The sequence below is a fragment of the Anolis sagrei genome, chromosome 2, assembly GCF_037176765.1.
Source record: "Anolis sagrei isolate rAnoSag1 chromosome 2, rAnoSag1.mat, whole genome shotgun sequence".
NCBI lineage: Eukaryota > Metazoa > Chordata > Lepidosauria > Squamata > Dactyloidae > Anolis > Anolis sagrei.
Window position 1 is genome coordinate 3,152,912 of NC_090022.1, and position 19,743 is coordinate 3,172,654.

Sequence of the window (19,743 nt, forward strand, 5' to 3'; positions counted from 1 at the left end):
CCTACTACTAAAGGCCTATAGCAGATAACAAGACGTAAGTACAAAAATGAGACAAACAAGGACAGATGACTATACAAAAAGGAGAATAAACCAGGACTATAAACTGGTTTCTATCTCTCTTAAATCTATTCCCTTTAGATAATACTATAAAATTGCCCTTCTATTTTTATATTTTGACTAAATCCTAAAACCTACAATAATCAAATGCCCCCCTTATTATCCCAACTAAAAAGTCTCAATTGCTTGTAGTCGGACGAATATTTCTCTTTTGTCAGCCCAGTTAATTTGTCCATCTCAACAGATTAGCAGATCTCTATCAGCTGTTACCATCATTCTTGATCTCCCATTCTTTGGGCATGCGTTCGTCCTGTTTCTCCTTTTCACCTGTAGGCCAATCTTGTTACCAAATCTCTTCCTCAACAAAGTCCACTGATAGAAAATCAAATCACCAATTTGCCATCTTACAGCCTTTGCTTCCAGTTGTCTATAAGGCTTTCTATGACTGAACTAAGAAAATCCTATTGACAGGTCTCATTCTCCATAAAACAACGATCTTTGTATAGAACTTTCACAAAGTCAGCATGGACTTCAGACATCATAATGCTTCCATCTGCTAGTTTGGCAGAACTTTCATCAGCTGGTTTGGCAGAACTCGTGTCTTTGCCATTACTAGCACTATTACAGCTTTTCATCCATGTGAACCCTCCCTTTTACATTCAAGGCATGCATAGTTCTATCCCATGTGAATCTTCTGGTGTCCTTTGAGGGTAGAACTTGTACAGAAGGTGTTCCTGCACTGCAGACATGTGTTTATCCCCAGTGTGGATCTTCAAATGGCCAGTCAGATTGGTTCCATGAGTAAAGCTTTTCCCACACTCTGGGCATTTATAGGTTTTTCTCCTGTGCGAGTTTTTTGATGTGAACATAGATGTCCATTGTCAGTGAAGTTCTTCCTACCCTCCAGGCATTTATAGGGTTTCTCCCATGTGTGTCTGTTGATGTGAACCTAGACCTCCATTCTCAGTGAAGTTTTCCCACACTCCAGGCATTTCTAGGGTTTCTTCCCTGTTTGTCTCCATTGATGTGAACATAGACTTCCACTCTAAATGAAGCTTTCCCCACACCCCAGGAATATATAGGGTTTCTCCCCATGCGTGTATCCTTTGATGTGAATGTAGAATCCTTTTCTCAGTGAAGCTCATCCCACACTCCAGACATTCATAGGGTTTCTCCCCTGTGTGTGTCCTTTGATGTGAACGTAGACTTTCACTCTTAGCGAAGCTCCTCTCACACTCCAGGCATTTATAGGGTTTCTCTCCCGTGTGAATTCTGTGATGTGAACGTAGATGTCCACGCTCAGTGAAGCTCTTCCCACACTCCAAGCATTTATAGGGTTTTTCCCCTGTGTGTATCCTTTCATGAGAACGTAGACTTCCACTGTAAGTGAAACTCTTTCCACACTCCTGACATTTATAGGGTTTCTCCCCAGTGTGAATTCTGTGATGTGTATGTAGATGTGTGCTCTTACTAAAGCTTTTCCCACACTCCATGCATTTATAGGGTTTCTCTCCCGTGTGAATTTTGTGATGTGAATGCAGATGTCCACGATCACTGAAGCTCTTCTCACACTCCAAGCACTTATAGGGTTTCTCCCCTGTGTGTGTCCTTTGATGTGAACATAGACTTCCACTCTCAGTGAAGCTCTTCCCACACTCCTGGCATTTATAGGGTTTCTCCCCTGTGTGTGTCCTTTGATGCAAACGTAGACTTCCACTGTCAGTGAAGCTCTTCCCACATGCCTGGCATTCATAGGGTTTCTCCCCAGTGTGAATTCTTCTGTGATGTCTCTGTAGATTTGTGCTTTTACTAAAGCTCTTTCCACACTCCAGGCATGTATACGGTTTCTCCCCTGTGTGTGTCCTTTGATGTGAACGTAGATTTCCACTATCAGTGAAGTTTTTCCCACACTCCTGGCATTTATAGGGTTTCTCCCCAGTGTGAGTAGTTTGATGTGAGTGTAGATTTGTCCTATGAGCGAAACATTTCCCACACTCCAAACATTCAAAGGGTTTCTCCCCAGTGTGAATTCGGTGATGTGAAAATAGACTATCCCTCTGACTGAAGCTCTTTCCACACTCTACACATTGATAGGGTTTCTCCCCAGTGTGGACTCTGTGGTGTGAATGTAAATGTGCCCTCTGAGTGAAACTCTTCCCACACTCCTGGCATTTATAGGGTTTTTCCCCTGTGTGTGTCCTTTGATGTGAACGTAGACTTCCACTCTCAGTGAAGCTCTTAGAACAGTCCTGGCATTTATAGGGTTTCTCCCCAGTGTGGATTCTGTGATGTCTCTGTAGATCTGTTCTCTGAGTGAAGCACTTCCCACACTCCAGGCATTTATAGGGTTTCTCCCCAGGGTGGGTTCGTGGACGTGAATGTAGGCCTCCACTCGCAGTGATGCTCTGTCCACATTCCAGTTTCTTCATATTACGAATTTCCTGATTGAAAAATGCACAAAACATTGTAAACATTTGAAGTGGAGAAAGAACAAACAAAAGACTGTCTCGTTAAATGGGCCCAAAATACCGCTGCCCAAATCCATTTGTAATCTTTGGAGAAAATGTGGATAAAGAGTTTGAAATCTACTTTGAATAACAATTTGAAAGAACAGACTCTTACATGATTTTAAACTTATATAAGTTTATAAAAGCATTTTGATTGTGTTTTTCCTGCATGGCAGGGGGTTGGCCTAGATGGTCCATGTGGTTGGTCTCTTCCAATACAACTACTCTATGATTCTATACATCTTATATACACTTTTATAGGCTACCCTGTCATTGCACTGGTATGCATTTTTAATGTTATTTATTAGAAATACTCATTGTTAGCTTTTAAATTGTATGTCATGCTCTATTAGTGCTAGCCATGACCTTCAGGGCTGTTATTTTTCACCTAATTCTAGGTGTCATGTTGGGCCTCCATTATATTGCTTATTTCTTTATTGCATGGACATCTCAATAGTAGCCTTCAGGCCTTCATACATACATGCCTATCATCCGGTAGATAATCTTTTCTATCTACATACTGCCCCTTGTGGTTAGATCTGAGCACTACATACAAAATGGCAACCACCATTGTCTCAACAGTAGCTTTCAGGCTTTCTTCCATGCATATAGCTAAGACTATGCAGCCACCCACTAGCTTCTGCAATGCAGTGGATAGCTATGCAGCCACCCACTAGCTCAGCGTTTCTCAACCTGGAGGTCAGGACCCCTGGAGGGGTCGCAAGGGGGGGTGTCAAAGAGGTCACCAAAGACCAGGAGAAAACACAGTATTTTCTGTATTGTCGAAGGCTTTCATGGCGGGAATCACTGTATTGTTGTAGGTTTTTTCGGGCTATATGGCCATGTTCTAGAACATGGCCATATAGCCCGAAAAAACCTACAACAACACAATATTTTCTGTTGATCATGGGGGTTCTGTGTGGGAAGTTTGCCCAATTCTACCCTTGGTGGGATTCAGAATGTTCTTTGATTGTAGGTGAACCATAAATCCCAGCATCTGCAACTCCCAAATGTCAAGGTCTATTTCCCCCCAAACTCCACCAGTGTTCACATTTGGACATATTGAGGTTTTGTGCCAAGTTTGGTTCAGATCTTTCATTGTTTGAGTCCACAATGCTCTTTGGATGTTGGTGAACTACAACTCCAAAACTCAAGATCAATGCCCACCCCCCACCCCCACCCCCAGTATTTTCTCTTGGTCATGGGATTTCTGTGTGCCAAGTTTGGTTCAATTCCATCATTGATGGCATTCATAATGCTCTTTGGTTGTAGGTTTGAGTCCACAGTGCCCTCTGGAGGTAGGTGAACTACAACTCCAAAACTCAAGGTCAGTGCCCATCAAACCCCTTCAGTATTTTCTGTTGATCATAGGAGTTCTCTGTGCCAAGTTTGGTTCAATTCCATCATTGGTGGAGTTCAGAATGCGCTTTGATTGTAGATGAACCATAAATCCCAGCAACTACAACTCCCAAATGTCAAGTCTATTTTCCTCTAAATCCACCAGTGTTCACATTTGGACATATTGGGTATTTGTGATAATTTTGGCCAAGATCCATCATTGTTTGAGCCCACAATGTTCTCTGGATGTTGGTGAACTACAACACCAAAACTCAAGGTCAATGCCCACCAAACCCCTCCAGTATTTTCTCTTGGTCATGGGATTTCTGCGTGTCAAGTTTGGTCATGGGATTTCTGCGTGTCAAGTTTGGTCATGGGATTTCTGTGTGTCAAGTTTGGTTCAATAGTTTTTTATGGTTGGGGGTCACCACAACATGAGGAACCTTTATTAAGGGGTCGTGGCATTCAGAAGGTTGAGAAACACTGCACTAGCTTCATACATACATACATATAGCGAAGACTATGAAGCCATCCACTTGCTTCTGCAACCTACTACCAGACTAAACCCAAAGACCTGCCTCAGAGGGGCTGCTCTTTCCGCAGGCGGCACAGCCAGAGGGTCCATCCCCTTCTTCTGATGCAAGGCTGGATCCGGAGCCCAAGGTCTTCCCACAAAAGGCGCATGCAGTCCTGGTCCCTTCCTTCTGATTTGGGAGTGGAGAGGCGCCTTCGTCCTGATCCAGGTGGGTCCTGTCCCTCCTCGGCTGCCTCTCCAGGTCTCCGTCTCCTCCTCCTTCTCCGTCCTTTGCTCTCCACCAAGAGGATCCCAAGGGCATCCCATGTGGGCCCCAAGAAAGACCCCACTTGTGGTCATAATCTGAAGGAAGGATGAGGGAACAAGAGCTGATGGTGGGTGTGGATGAGAGAAAACACTAGCAGCCATTGAATGGTGGCCGCTTTTGGCTAATTATGCAGTGGATTCTCCACTTTAACCCTAGAAACATGAGCTTGAGTAGTCCAAGAAACAAAGAACAAAACATGAGCTTGAATCCATGGTAAAATCCCCAAGATTGGTAGCAAAACTTGACTAGGAAGTTTGGCTTGAAGCTAAGATAGGACCAGGAACAAGGCAGGAGCTTCTTGCTCTATTTGCTATGTCACTTGATCTGAGACCTGAGAGCTAGTCTTTCCCTAATTAAGGACAGCAATGAATGAAAGCATTTTGTTGGCCTTGAGGAGTCTCCCTCGGCCGCCCTTTCCCATGGCTTGGCTTGCACCTGGAATTCTTCCCCCTGCAGGAGCAGTCTTGATTCTCCGTTCAACCCCTCCTTCCTCCCTTCTCTGCCTGTCAGCTTCTAAAACAGTTTCATTTTCACACAGAGAATCAACCCAATACCCCTCCATTCTCCCAACCAGGGAATCACTATCCTGTTTCAACATCCCATCTGTCTGAGCACCTCCAGAAGCATCAGGCCCTGCAGCCTGACACTATCAGCCATTGATTGGTGGCCGCTTTTGACTAATCATGCAGTGGATTCTCCACTTTAACCCTGGAAACATGAGCTTGATTAATCCAAGAGACAAGGAATAAAACATGAGCTTGAGTAGTCCAAGAAACAAAGAACAAAACATGAGCCAGAATCCATGGTAAAATCCCCAAGACTGATAGCAAAACTTGACTAGGAAGTTTGGCTTGAAGCTAAGATAGGACCAGGAACAAGGCAGGAGCTTCTTGCTGTATTTGCTATGTTACTTGATCTGAGACCTGAGAGCTAGTCTTTCCCTCATTAAGGACAGCAATGCACGAAAGCATTTTGTTGGCCTTGAGGAGTCTCCCTCAGCCACCCTTTCCCATGGCTTGGCTTGCACCTGGAATTTTTCCCCCTGCAGGAGCAATCTTGATTCTCTGTTCAACCCCCTCTTCCTCCCTTCTCTGCCTGTCAGCTTCTAAAACAGTTTCATTTTCACACAGAGAATCAACCCAATACCCCTCCATTCTCCCAACCAGGGAAACACTATCCTGTTTCAACATCCCATCTGTCTGAGCACCTCCAGAAGCATCAGGCCCTGCAGCCAGACACTATCAGCCATTGATTGGTGGCCGCTTTTGACTAATTATGCAGTGGATTCTCCACTTTAACCCTAGAAACATGAGCTTGATTAATCCAAGAGACAAGGAATAAAACATGGGCTTGAGTAGTCCAAGAAACAAAGAACAAAACATGAGCCAGAATCCATGGTAAAATCCCCAAGAAGTTCGCAGCTTGGGTGTGATCCTGGACTCATCGTTGAGCCTGGATCCCCAGGTGTCAGCGGTGACCAGGGGAGCATTTGCACAGCTCAGGCTCGTGCGCCAGCTGCGCCCGTATCTCGGGAAGTCTGACTTGGCCACGGTGGTACACGCTCTGGTCACATCCCGCCTTGACTACTGCAACGCTCTCTACGTGGGGCTGCCCTTGAAGACGGCCCGGAAGCTTCAGCTGGTTCAGCGCGCGGCAGCCATGTTACTAACTGGAGCGGGTGGCAGGGAGCATACAACGCCCTTGTTGTCCCAGCTCCATTGGCTGCCGATTTGCTACCGGACCCAATTTAAGGTGCTGGTTTTGGCCTACAAAGCCCTAAACGGTTCCGGCCCAAAATCCCTTTCGGACCGCATCTTGGCCTACGAGCCCACGAGGACCTTGAGATCGTCTGGGGAGGCCCTTCTCTCGATCCCGCCTGCCTCACAGGCACGTCTGGCGGGGACGAGGGAGAGGGCCTTCTCGGTGGTGGCCCCCCGGCTGTGGAACACTCTCCCTGCACACATCAGACAGGCGCCCTCCCTCATGTCCTTCCGAAAAAGCCTCAAGACATGGCTGTTCGAGAAGGCATTTAATTAAGTGCTATAACAATGTGGTAAAGATGACTGGAATGGAACAAGGAATATGAGATTGGTTATGATTCCACTACGAGACGAAGTGGATTTTTAGTGTAGTTTGTAATTGTTATGTAGTTTATATGTTGTTGTAATTGCCTCTCTGTAAATTGTCTTTTATATGTGTGTACACCGCCATGAGTCGCCCTAAAGGGCTGAGAATGGCGGTTAATAAATGCATCAAATAAATAAATAAAATAAATAGCAAAACTTGACTAGGAAGTTTGGCTTGAAGCTAAGATAGGACCAGGAACAAGGCAGGAGCTTCTTGCTCTATTTGCTATGTTACTTGATCTGAGACCTGAGAGCTAGTCTTTCCCTAATTAAGGACAGCAATGCACGAAAGCATTTTGTTGGCCTTGAGGAGTCTCAACAACAATAACAACAATAGAAAGATGAAACCACCTCCCCCTGAAAGCCATGTGCTGATTCCAAAAGAAAGTTCGAAGCTGATGTCTCCCATTATCCTCAGACCCCATGAAATATTTGTCAAGGCTGTTGTTGTTCATTCGTTCAGTCGTCTCCGACTCTTCGTAACCTCATGGACCAGCCCACACCAGAGCTCCCTGTCGGCCGTCATCACCCCCAGCTCCTTCAAGGTCCGTCCAGTCACTTCAAGGATGCCATCCATCCATCTTGCCCTTGGTCGGCCCCTCTTCCTTTTGCCTTCCACTTTCCCCAGCATCATTCCCTTCTCTAGGCTTTGCTGTCTCCTCATGATGTGGCCAAAGGACTTAAACTTTGTCTCTAGTCTCCTTCCCTCCAATGAGCAGTTGGGCTTTATTTCCTGGAGGATGGACTGGTTGGATCTTCTCGCAGTCCAAGGCACTCTCAGAACTTTCCGTTGTCAAGGCTACAAAGTTAAATGCAACTATAAATATAATTAAATTTTATTTAAAATATAAATAGCTATTGGGATCCTTCAAGGCTCTGGAAATACAATGAAGCAAAAGGGAAACTCAAAGGAAAGAGTGGATTGAAAGAGTCCTGACCTAGAGAGGCCTCCTGGCCCCGTTCCTCCTGCGGGACCTCCGTGGACAGCTGGTCCTGATCCATGCTTCCTCAGCAGACACAGGTCCTTCTCCATAAGCCACAGGACTCTGAAAAGAAGGAATAGAGTTATCTCAACATTAATGCCCTCAAGAGACACCCTTCTGTTTGCTGTGCAAGACCTGAGTGGGTTGTGAAGGGAAGGTTGGCCTGGAGGCCTATCTTAATATCTACAGTAGTTATAATTTATCTTCATGGAGTTGAAGCTCCACCATTATTCTGTTTGGGCAAAACTGTTAGCGTTAGCGGAAGTTTTGCACAGGCTTAGTTGAAAAACATGGACTCTGGAGACGTCTGGTTACAAAGCAGGTTCAATTTACTTAGAGCAGTTCAAAAACACATCCATTACAGTAAGCGACCAGACATAGAATCATAGAATCCTAGAATCCTAGAGTTGGAAGAGACCTCCTGGGCCATCCAGTCCAACCCCATTCCGCCAAGAAGCAGGAATATTGCATTCAAATCACCCCTGACAGATGGCCATCCAGCTTCTGTTTAAAAGCTTCCAAAGAAGTACATGAAGTACACAGTACGCAGGACAAAGGAAGTCGAAGTGTAAACAATTCTGCAGCTGCTTGGCAGATCCCAGATACTCCCTAATTTTCTCACAATTCCAGACAGAGAGTATCTCAGGGCTACTTTCTCACAGCCTCTAACATAAACATACATCACAGCAATACAATCTTGTGGCATCCATATTACTACTGCATGAAATTACATTTAAAACGCACTACATACTTCAACATATACTGACAAAAACATGATCAGAGGATGTGGCTCGTTGGGAAAGACAGGGGCTCCTAAAGGGAAGAGAGAGGCTGTAACGAATTACTTAATTAATAGAAGTTTGTTTTAAAAATAAAGGTTTTATTGAGTGTCTAGCCGTACCCTGCCACGCGTTGCTGTGGCCCAGTCTGGTGATCTCAAAACTAAAGTAATGAGAAAGTTTTGGTTTCTAATATATGTAATGTCTTTATGCTTGTGGGTAAACAGCACTTCTTGTTGGGTTGTTGTAGGTTTTTTCGGGCTATATGGCCATGTTCTAGAGGCATTCTCTCCTGACGTTTCACCTGCATCTATGGCAAGCATCCTCAGAGGTAGTGAGGTCTGTTGGAACTAGGAAAATGGGTTCATATATCTGTGGAATGACCAGGGTGGGGCAAAGGACTCTTGTCTGCTGGAGTTATGTGTGAATGTTTCAACTGACCACCTTGATTAGCACCTGATGAACCAACCTGGACACAGCATTTTATTTGAGAACACAGAAATGCTGGACCACTCCAACAACCACCAGGTCAGACTACACAGAGAAGCCATTGAAATCCACAAGCATGTGGACAATTTCAACAGAAAGGAAGAAACCATGAAAATGAACAAAATCTGGCTACCAGTATTAAAAAAAACCCTAAAATTACAACAGCAAAACAACAGAGAGGAAACAAACAAGGACATATAATCACCTCTCAACAAAAGTTTGCTCCAGGCACTGTCAGGCCATTATATGCTAACCATGCTCCCCATGCTCTATTCTGCTCTGGTTAGACCACACCTGGAATATTGTGTCCAATTCTGGGCACCACAATTCAAGAGAGATGTTGACAAGCTGGAATGTGTCCAGAGGAGGGCGACTCAAATGATCAAAGGTCTGGAGAACAAGCCCTATGAGGAGCTGCTTAAAGAGCTGGGCATGTTTAGCCTGAAGAAGAGAAGGCTGAGAGGAGATATGACAGCCATGTATAAATATGTGAGAGGAAGCCACAGGGAGGAGGAGGGAGCAAGCTTGTTTTCTGCTTCCTTGGAGACTAGGACGCAAGGGAACAATGGCTTCAAACTACAAGAGAGGAGATTCCATCTGAACATGAGGAAGAACTTCCTGACTGTGAGAGCCGTTCAGCAGTGGAACTCTCTGCCCCGGAGGGAGTGTGGTGGAGGCTCCTTCTTTGGAAGCTTTTAAGCAGAGGCTGGATGGCCATCTGTCAGGGGTGATTTGAATGCAATATTCCTGCTTCTTGGCAGAATGGGGTTGGACTGGATGGCCCAGGAGGTCTCTTCCAACTCTTTGATTCTATGATTCTATGAAGGTGGTCAGCTGAAATATTTCCACCTAGCTCCAGCAGACAAGAGTCCTTTGTCTCATCCTGATCATTCCTCAGATATATAAACCCAATTTTCCTACTTCCAACAGAGCTCACTACCTCTGAGGATACTTGCCATAGATGCAGGCGAAACGTCAGGAGAGAATGCCTCTAGACCATGGCCATATAGCCCGAAAAAACCTACAACAACCCAGTGATTCCGGCCATGAAAGCCTTCGACAGCACTTCTTGTTCTTTCTTTGTCAGTGTTGATGTGGAGATTGTCTAGTTTGCCTGCTCTGGAACATGGAACATATTATTGTCTTCCTTTAGGGCTCCCTTTCAGATCTATGATGTGTGTGTGTAAATCATATATATCTATCTATATCTATGGCTGGATGGCTCTTTACAGAGGCGGCCCTAGGTAATTTTCAACGGTAAGCAAACAGTATTTTGTCCCCGTCCCCCACAAACCAAACATTGATATATATTTTCTGTTTGTCGTGGGAGTTCTGTGTGCCATATTTGATTCAATTCCATCATTGGTGGAGTTCAGAATGCTCTTTGATTGTAGGTGAACTATACATCCCACTAACTACACTTGCCGCACTTGCTCCCTTGCCTGGCCCGCTTTGGGTCCGGAGGCATGCCTGAAGACCCCGGCTTGTGCACCAAAAGTCACCTCTTCTCCTGACTTTCTCCTCAGCCATTGGGACAGAGAGAGAGAGAGAGAGAGAGAGGTGGAGATGCCCACCTTTCCTGAAGATAGGCACAAAAACAAAGGAGGGAGCGGAGGTGGGAGATACCTCCAGCCGGAGGGCTCTCTCTCTCTCTCTCTCTCTCTTGGTCCCAATGGCTGAAGAGAAAGTCAGGAGAAGAGGCGACTTTTAGTGCGCACGTTGGGGTCTTCAGACACGCCTCCGGTCCAAAGCGGGCCAAGCGTGGAGGCTCCACCCCTTTGGCCCACTTGCAGATTGGGGAGAGGAGAGGAGGTGGGTGGAGCGCCGGGGGATTGGGAAAGGGAGCCGGTCATGGGGAAGGGATCGAACGCAGAGAATGATTGAGCGCCGGCTCTGCTCACGCACCCAATGGCCGGGTGGAGCAGGAACGAGAGGGGCTAGGCGAGGCTCAAGGGCCCGGCCCCTTTGGGAAGAGGATCGCCTGGCAGCGAGGCAAGAAAGCCGAGGCTCCCCCCCGGACTGCTAGGGCTGTTGTGAGCTGAGGGGGCGCTCCTCAAGTGGCAGTCGAGGGGCATTTACAGAGGTGCCTCTGCGCCCCTGGCAAAAATAAGTGTTCTGCGACCGCTTACTTCGCGTAATGGACGGGCCACCCCTGGCTCTTTATCAGGAGGGCTTTGATTATGTTTTCTTGCCCTGATGAGGGGAGTTGGACTGGATGGCCTTCCGGCTGCATTTCTCAACCTGGGGGTTGGGATCCCTGGGGGGGTCAGAAGAGTCACCAAAGACCACCAGGAAAAAAACAGTGTTTTCTGTTGGCCATGGGGGTTCTATGTGGGAAGTTTGGCCCAGTTCTATCATTGGTGGGGTTCAGAATGCTCTTTGATTGTAGGTGAACTACAAATCCCAGCAACTAGAACTCCCAAATGTCAAAGTATATTTTCCCCAAACTCCACCTGTGTTCACATTTGGGCATATTGAATATTAGTGCCAAGTTTGGTCCAGATTCATGGATAAAACTGGTTATAATAAATCCCTGAGTCCTGCCCTGGATGGAGGGAAAGAGGGTGGGGGAGGGCGGGAGAAAGAGGTGAATGGATAGATCAGTGGTTCTCAACCTTCCTAATGGTGTGACCCCTTAATACAGTCCCCCATGTTGTGGTGACCCCCAACCATAATATTGTTTTCATTGCTACTTCATAACAGTCATTTTACTACTGTTATAAATCATAATGTAAATATCTGATATGCAGGATGCATTTTCATTCACTGGATCAAACAGGGCACAAATGCCCAATACACCCAAATGTGAATGCTAGTGGGGTTGGGGGAGGATTGATTTTGAATTTTGGGAGTTGTAGTTGCTGGGATTTATAGTTCACTTATAATCAAAGAGCATTCCGAACTCCACCAGCGATGGATTTAAACCAAACTTGGCTCCCATGACCAATGGAAAACATTGGAAGGGTTTGATGGGCATTGACCTTGAGTTTGGGAGTTGTAGTTCACCTAGATCCAGAGAGCACTGTAGACTCATGCAATGGTGGATCTGGACCAAACTTGGCATGAATACTCAATATGCCCAAATGTGAACACTGGTGGAGTCTGGGGAAAATAGATCTTGACATTTGGGAGTTGTAGTTGCTGGGATTTATAGTTCATTACAATCAAAGAACATTCTGAACTCCACCAACCATAGAATTGGCTCAAACTTCCCACATGGAATCCCCATGACCATCAGAAAATACTGTGTTTTCTTATGGTCTTTGGCGACCCCTCTGACACCCCCCCGCGACCCCCTCAGGGGTCCCGACCCCCAGGTTGAGAAACACTGGGATAGATGGATAGAGGGAGGGAGAAGGATAGAGAGATTGATAGATGGATGTATAGAGCAGGGGTCCTCAAACTTTTTTAACAGAGGGCCAGGTCACAGTCCCTCAAACTGTTGGAGGACCAGATTATAATTTGAAAAAAAAAAAAAAGAATGAATTCTTATTCACACTGCACATAACATATTTGTAGTGCAAAAAACATTTAAAACAATACAATAATTAAAATGAAGAACAATTTTAACAAATATAAACTTATTAGTATTTCAGTGGGAAGTGTGGGCCCGCTTTTGGCTGATGAGATAGGATTGTTGTTGTTGTTCTTGTGTGCTTTCAAGTCGTTTCAGACTTAGGTTGACACTTAGCAAGGGCCGGGTAAATGACCTTGGGGGGACGCATCCGGCCCCCGGGCCTTCGTTTGAGGACCCCTGGTATAGAGGGAGGGAGAGAGGGGAAAAGAGAGATGGATATGAAGAGAAAGGAGGGAAAGAGTTTCTGAGCCTGAGTTTCCTCAGGACGAGGAGGATGATGGGTTACAGATTTCTGAACATGACCCTGTTGTTGATGCCGACAATGTTGATACTGAAGATGAGGCGGTGTTTCAGTTTCCCAGGGAAAGGAATGTTGTTTTAGATTATGGTCATGATTTGAGTGAAACTTCACAGCTGCAGGTGGAGGAATCAACCGCTCCATCTGTGAGCTCAGTGCCTGTCAATTCCCAGGGTGGCCAGTCCCAGGATAATGAGTTATTTGGCCTTGAAGGTGATGAGGATTAATTAGGGAGGACCGTTTGCAATTAAGGGGACGCCGAAGTGCTCAGCTTGCTAACAAATGGGAGGTTCGAGGTCAACGTAATGCTTTCATGCTAGGAAAGCATATTTAACAATCTGTTTGAAGTCAACCCTTTGTCAGTGTAACTTTGCTTACACCCTGTTAACTTCTCTGGAATTGCCTCGGCTTTTGGGGAAAGCGTTTGGCTCTTCGGGACTTTGGTTTTGATCGTGGTTTCTGGGGACTTTATCATGCTGCCATTGATTCTTGTTTGACCAGTGCTTGTGGATTCCCACCTACTACTAAGGAGGCTGTTCAGGTCCTGAACCGCTGCTTGGCCGCTGTATCGGACTGGATGAGGGCTAACAAATTGAAACTGAATCCAGATAAGACAGAGGCACTCCTGGTCAGTCAAAAGGCCGAACAGGGTATAGGGTTACAGCCTGTGTTAGACAGGGTTACACTCCCCCTGAAGATGCAGGTTCGCAGCTTGGGTGTGATCCTGGACTCTTCGCTAAGCTTGGAACCCCAAGTTTCGGCGGTGTCCAGGGGAGCATTTGCACAACTCAAACTTGTGCGCCAGTTGCGCCCGTACCTTGGGAAGTCTGACTTGGCCACGGTAGTCCATGCTCTGGTTACATCCCGGATTGATTACTGCAACGCGCTCTACGTGGAGTTGCCCTTGAAGACTGCCCGGAAGCTTCAGATGGTCCAGCGCTCGGCGGCCAGGTTGCTAACGGGAGCGGCACTCAGGGAGCATACCACTCCTCTGCTGAACCAGCTCCACTGGCTGCCAATCCGCTACCGGGTACAATTCAAGGTGCTGGCTTTAGCCTATAAAGCCCTAAACGGTTCTGGCCCTGCTTACCTCTCCGAACGCATCTCCACCTATGAACCGACCAGAACATTAAGATCGTCTGGGGAGGCCCTGCTCTCGATCCCGCCTGCGTCACAGGCGCGCTTGGCGGGGACGAGAGACAGGGCCTTCTCAGTGGTGGCCCCTCGGCTATGGAATGCCCTACCGGCAGACATCAGACAGGCACCTTCGCTGCTGACGTTTCGGAGAATGGTTAAGACCTGGCTTTATGAACAAGCGTTTGGTTAAGCAGTGCAACCAATCATAGGAAGACGGTAAATGGAACATAGGAATGGCACAAGGATTATGAGAACAGATCTGATTTCAACTGAGGCGTTATGTTATGTCTGTTTTGTTGATCTGTCTTGTTGATTGTTAACTGTTGTGGATTGATGCTGTTGATCCTGTTTGTTGCATTGTTATGTTTTAATTGCACTGACACTGTTTGATAATTGTGCCATGTAAACCGCATTGAGTCGCCTGTTAAGGGCTGAAAAATGCGGTATGGAAATAAAGTAAATAAATAAATAAAAATTATACTTCATGTTATTTGCCTCTGGGCCTTGGAAACTCTGCCTTTGCATTTAAGACTCTGTTTTGGCTATTGAACTTTTACAACCTTATTTCTATGTTTATGATTTTGATTTTTCTTCAATAAACGACAAAACCTACAGCCTTGGTGTGTGGTAGTGTTCTGAGCAAGGTGAATCTGTCCTGAGTTGTGACAAAGAGACAGAGAGAGGGAGATGGGGGATAGAGGGAGGGACAGAAACAAGAGAGATGGAGGGAAAGCAAGAGCGATAGATGGATGGATGGATGGATGGATGGATAGAAGGATGAAGAGAGAAAGAGGGATGGATGGATGGATAGAGGGAGGGGGGGAGAGGAATGGATGGAGGGAAAGGGAGAGAGATGGATGGATGGATGGATGGATGGATGGTGAGTGGAGGGTGAGGGAGAGGGTGAGAGATGGATGGATAGAGGGAGGGAGAGAAAGATAGATAATGATGATGATGATGACGACAACAACAACAACAACAACAACAACAACACTTTTATATAACCCACCACCATCTCCTCAAGTAGACTCAGGGTGGCTAACATGAGGCCAAGCTCAAGGATTACAATAAAACAAAACAAAATACATACAACAGATAATAACATCAAATAAAGTGCAAACAATAACAAAATAACACAATGGAATGAACATAAGATATAAAATGATGGAAGAATTAAACACAGTGGGCTGGGCCAAATGCAAAGGGCAAAATTATAAAACCTGGATGAGATAGATAAATAGAGTAGTGTAACTAGTGGGAGACCCAGATGGGATGAACAATGGGGTTAATCTTCACGGAGGGATGAGACGAGGATGGGTGGATGGATAGAGGGAGGGGCGAGTAGGAAGACTGACCAAATGATGGATGGACAGATAGGGAGATGGATAGACAGATATATAATGGTATGTGTTGTTGTTGTTGTTGTTATTGTTGTTATTTCTTACCCATCATTCCTTGATGCAGATAGATAGATAGATAGATAGATAGATAGATAGATAGATAGATAGATGAGGAGAGTGATGGAAAGAGAGGTAGGCATGGATGGATGGACACAAAGAGAGAGAAATAGATGGCAATAGATGGACAGGTGGGTAAGTGGTAGATAGATAGTCCGATAGATGGGTAGACTGCTGGATGGATAGATGGACGGACAAATAGGCAGATTGATAGACAGGTTGACAGACAGAGAGATGAGTATATAGATAGAGATAAATGAATAGATTGAAGGATAGACTGCTGAATGAATGGACAGATAGGCAGACGGACAGATAGAGAGGAGAGAGAGACACACAAAGAGAGATTAACAAACTGCTGGGTGGATTGACGGGCACATAAACAGGCTGATAGATGGATGGATGGATGGATGGATGGGTAGATAGGTAGATGGATAGATGATGGATAGGTAGACAGGTAGATGGATGGGTAGATAGGTAGATGGATGGATGGATAGATAGATAGACAGACAGACAGACTGCTGAATGGAAGTATGTATGTGTGGATGAACAGTCATATAGGCAAATAGATGAATACATAGAGAAAGAGAGAGATATTTAGACTACTGTATGGACTGATGGGCAGAGAGAGAGAGAGATGGACTGCTGGATGGGTGTATGGATGGATGATAGATAGATAGATAGATAGATAGATAGATAGATAGATAGATTCATAGATAGATGGATAGACAGATGGATAGACAGATGAAGAGAGAGAGAGACTGAGGGATGCATTGATGGGCAGATGGATAGATTGATAAATAGATAAATAGTTACTTACCTACTTAGGCGATCCCTCGTTGTCCATGGCCTTCCAAGTGTAGGGTCTTGGCAGTGAATACAAAGCTGACTGTGGAGCCCTAGTCTTGATCCACGTGTTCTCCCACAGTGTGGACATCAATTTCTATCTATCACCTAGAAACCAATAGATAGATAAATGGATAGTCTGCTAGATGGGTGGATAGGCAGATAGATAGACAGATGATAGACAGATGGATGGATGGATGGATGGGTGGATAGATAGATAGATAGATAGATAGATAGATAGATAGATAGATGAAGAGAGAGAGAGAGGAATGCCGGATGGATGGATGGATGGATGGATGGACGGATGGATAGGCAGATGGATAGATAAATAGATGGATGGATGGATATATAGAAGGATAGACAGCTGGATGGATGGATAGATGGATGGGAAGGGAGATGGATAGAGAGGAAAATGAGTAGATAGGCAAATAGACAAACAGAGGGATAGTAGATAGATTAATGGACAGATGGGACTGTGGGAAACTGTCACTTTGGGGGAAGAAAGGAGGGGCTCCCACCCTCCAGAGGAAACCATCCTGCTTTCCCAGCAATCCATCTTGTTTTACATCCATTCATTCAGCAATCTATCCTTCTATCTATTTATTCATTTATCCATCTATCTGTTCATCCACCCATTCAGTAGTCTATCCTTTTATCTATACATCCATCTATCAGCCTGTCTATCTGCTCATCGATCCATCCAGCAGTCTATGTGTCTCTATCTATCTATGTAGTCATCTATCTATCCTTCTTCCTATCTATCTGTCCAGCTATCCATCCAACAATCTATCCTATCTATGTATTAATCAATCAATCAATCAATCATTGGTCTATTTATCTGTCCACCCACCCATCCTGCAGTCTATCCCTCTATCTATCTATCTATCTATCTATCTATCTATCTATCTATCTATCTATCTATCTATCCATCCACTCATCCATCCATCAGTCTATCTTCCCATTGATCCACCCAGTAATCTATTCACCCCCTCTCTCTTTCTCTCTATGTATCCATCCATCTATTCAGCAGTCTATCCTTCTATTTAGTCATCCATCTGCCTATCTATTTCTCCATCCACTCATCCACCTATCAAGCAATCTATCCCTCTATCTATCCATCCATCCATCTACCTATCTATTTCTCTATCCATCCACTCAACAATCTATCCCTCTAGCTATCCATCTGCCTATCTATCTCTCCATCCATCCATCCATCCATCTCTTCATCCATCAAGCAGTATATCCCTCTATCCATCCATCTGCCTATCTATCTGTCTCTCCATTGACCCATCCACCCATCAAGCAATCTATCCCTCTATCTATCCATCCATCAGCCTATATATCTGTCTATCCATCCATCCACCCATCCATCTAGCAATCTATCCCTCTAACTATCCATCCATCTGCCTAAGATGTGGAGGTGGAGATGGTAGACGGACTGGGCCCCATGCTTCCCGTTGTTGATCCATCCACCCATCCATCAAGCAACTATCCATCCATTTGCCTATCTATCTCTCCATCCACCCATCAAGCAATCTGTACCTCTATCTATCTATCCATCCATCCATCCATCCATCCATCTACTTATCTATCTATTATCTATCTATCTATCTATCTATCTATCTATCTATCCATTCAGCCATCCATCCATCAAGCAATCTATCCCTCTATCTATCCATCCATCTGCCTATCTATCTATCTCTCTATCCATCCATCCATCCATCCATCAATCATGCAATCTATCCCTCTATCCATCCATCCATCCATCCATCCATCTCTTCATCCATCCATAAACAGTATGTCCCTATATCTATTCATCTGCCTATCTTTCTCTCCATCCATCCATCAAGCAATCTATCCCTCTAGCTATCCATCCATTTGCCTATCTTTCTCTCCATCCATCCATCCATCCATCCATCCATCATGCAATCTTTCCCTCTATCTATCCATCCATCCATCCATCTCTTCATCCATCCATAAAGCAGTATATCCCTGTATCTATCCATCTGCCTATCTTTCTCTCCATCCATCCATCCATCAAGCAATCTATCCCTCTAGCTATCTATCCCTCTAGCTATCCTTCCATCTGCCTATCTTTCTCTCCATCCACCCATCAAGCAAAATCTATCGCTCTATCCATCCATCCATCCATCTACCTATCTATCCATCCATCTGCCTACCTATCTGTCTATCCGTTCATCATGCAATCTATCCCTCTATCTATCCATCCATCTGCCTATCTATCTGTCCATCCATCCATCAAGTAATCTATCCCTCTAACTATCCATCCATCTGCCTATCTTTCTCTCCATCCATCCATCCATCCATCCATCCATCCATCATGCAATCTATCCCTCTATCTATCCATCCATCTCTTCATCCATCCATCAAGCAATCTATCCCTCTATCCATCCATCTGCCTATCTTTCTCTCCATCCATCCATCCACCCATCAAGCAATCTGTCCCTCTATGTATCCCTCTATCCATCCATCCCTCCATTGACCCATCCACCCATCAAGCACTGTATCCCTCTATCTATCCATCAACCTATCTATCTTCCCATCGATCCATCTAGCAATCTATTCGTCTCTCTCTCTCTCTGCCCCCCCCCCAGCCCCCTTCCATCTCCCTCCGCCCAAAAAAGGCCCTTCTCTTTGCAAATTCTGATGACTGTGATGTCTCTGTCCTCTGCAGGAGGAGGCCAGGCTAGGTGCAGGATGGGCCATTGGGGTTGCATTGCAAAGGGAAGAAGGGATCCCCAGGAGCAACAACTCACCGCCACGTGACTCTCCTCCTGGGGTCTTCCCGAGAAAGGAAGGAAGAAAGGAAGAAGGGAAGAAAGAAGAAAAAAGCTGGCTCTTCTGCTCCAAAGAGGCCCGGGAGAGAGGGAGAGAGAGAGCAGACCACACTTCCGGCTCCTGCTCGACACTCCCTCCCTGCAGCTGACCCTGGGTGGGAGGCCACTCAATGAGTGGGTGGATGGATGAGTGGGAAATGCTTGCCTTGCCAAGGAGAGACTGCAGCTTCCTTTGCAGCTGAAAGCTTCCTTTCCAGAGGGGCTGGCAGCAAGAGGAATTACATGCACAGGCACACAAGCCATTTCCCACTTGAATCTTATAGCAAGATATCAGCACTGCCATAGAAGCAAACATGGAAACTATTCAAAATAGATAGCTGTGGCAAGTTCTTGGTGGGATGGGCATCCCAAGCCCCCTTCCCTCTCTCCTGAGGAATCTGTACAAGGACCAAGGAGCAACAGTCAGAACTGACCATGGAACAACAGACTGGTTCAAGATTGGGAAAGGCGTA

The 19,743-nt window shown here is 45.5% G+C and overlaps 1 protein-coding gene and 1 pseudogene across 1 annotated transcript in view; both read right to left on the reverse strand.

Moving 5' to 3' along the window:
- The window catches only part of LOC132766270 (zinc finger protein 345-like), a 73,055-nt gene that overhangs the window by 28,366 nt on the left and 24,946 nt on the right, over positions 1-19,743 (reverse strand). The gene's annotated exons all lie outside the window — the stretch shown is intronic.
- LOC137096003 (zinc finger protein 235-like) lies at positions 1,104-19,351 on the reverse strand (annotated as a pseudogene).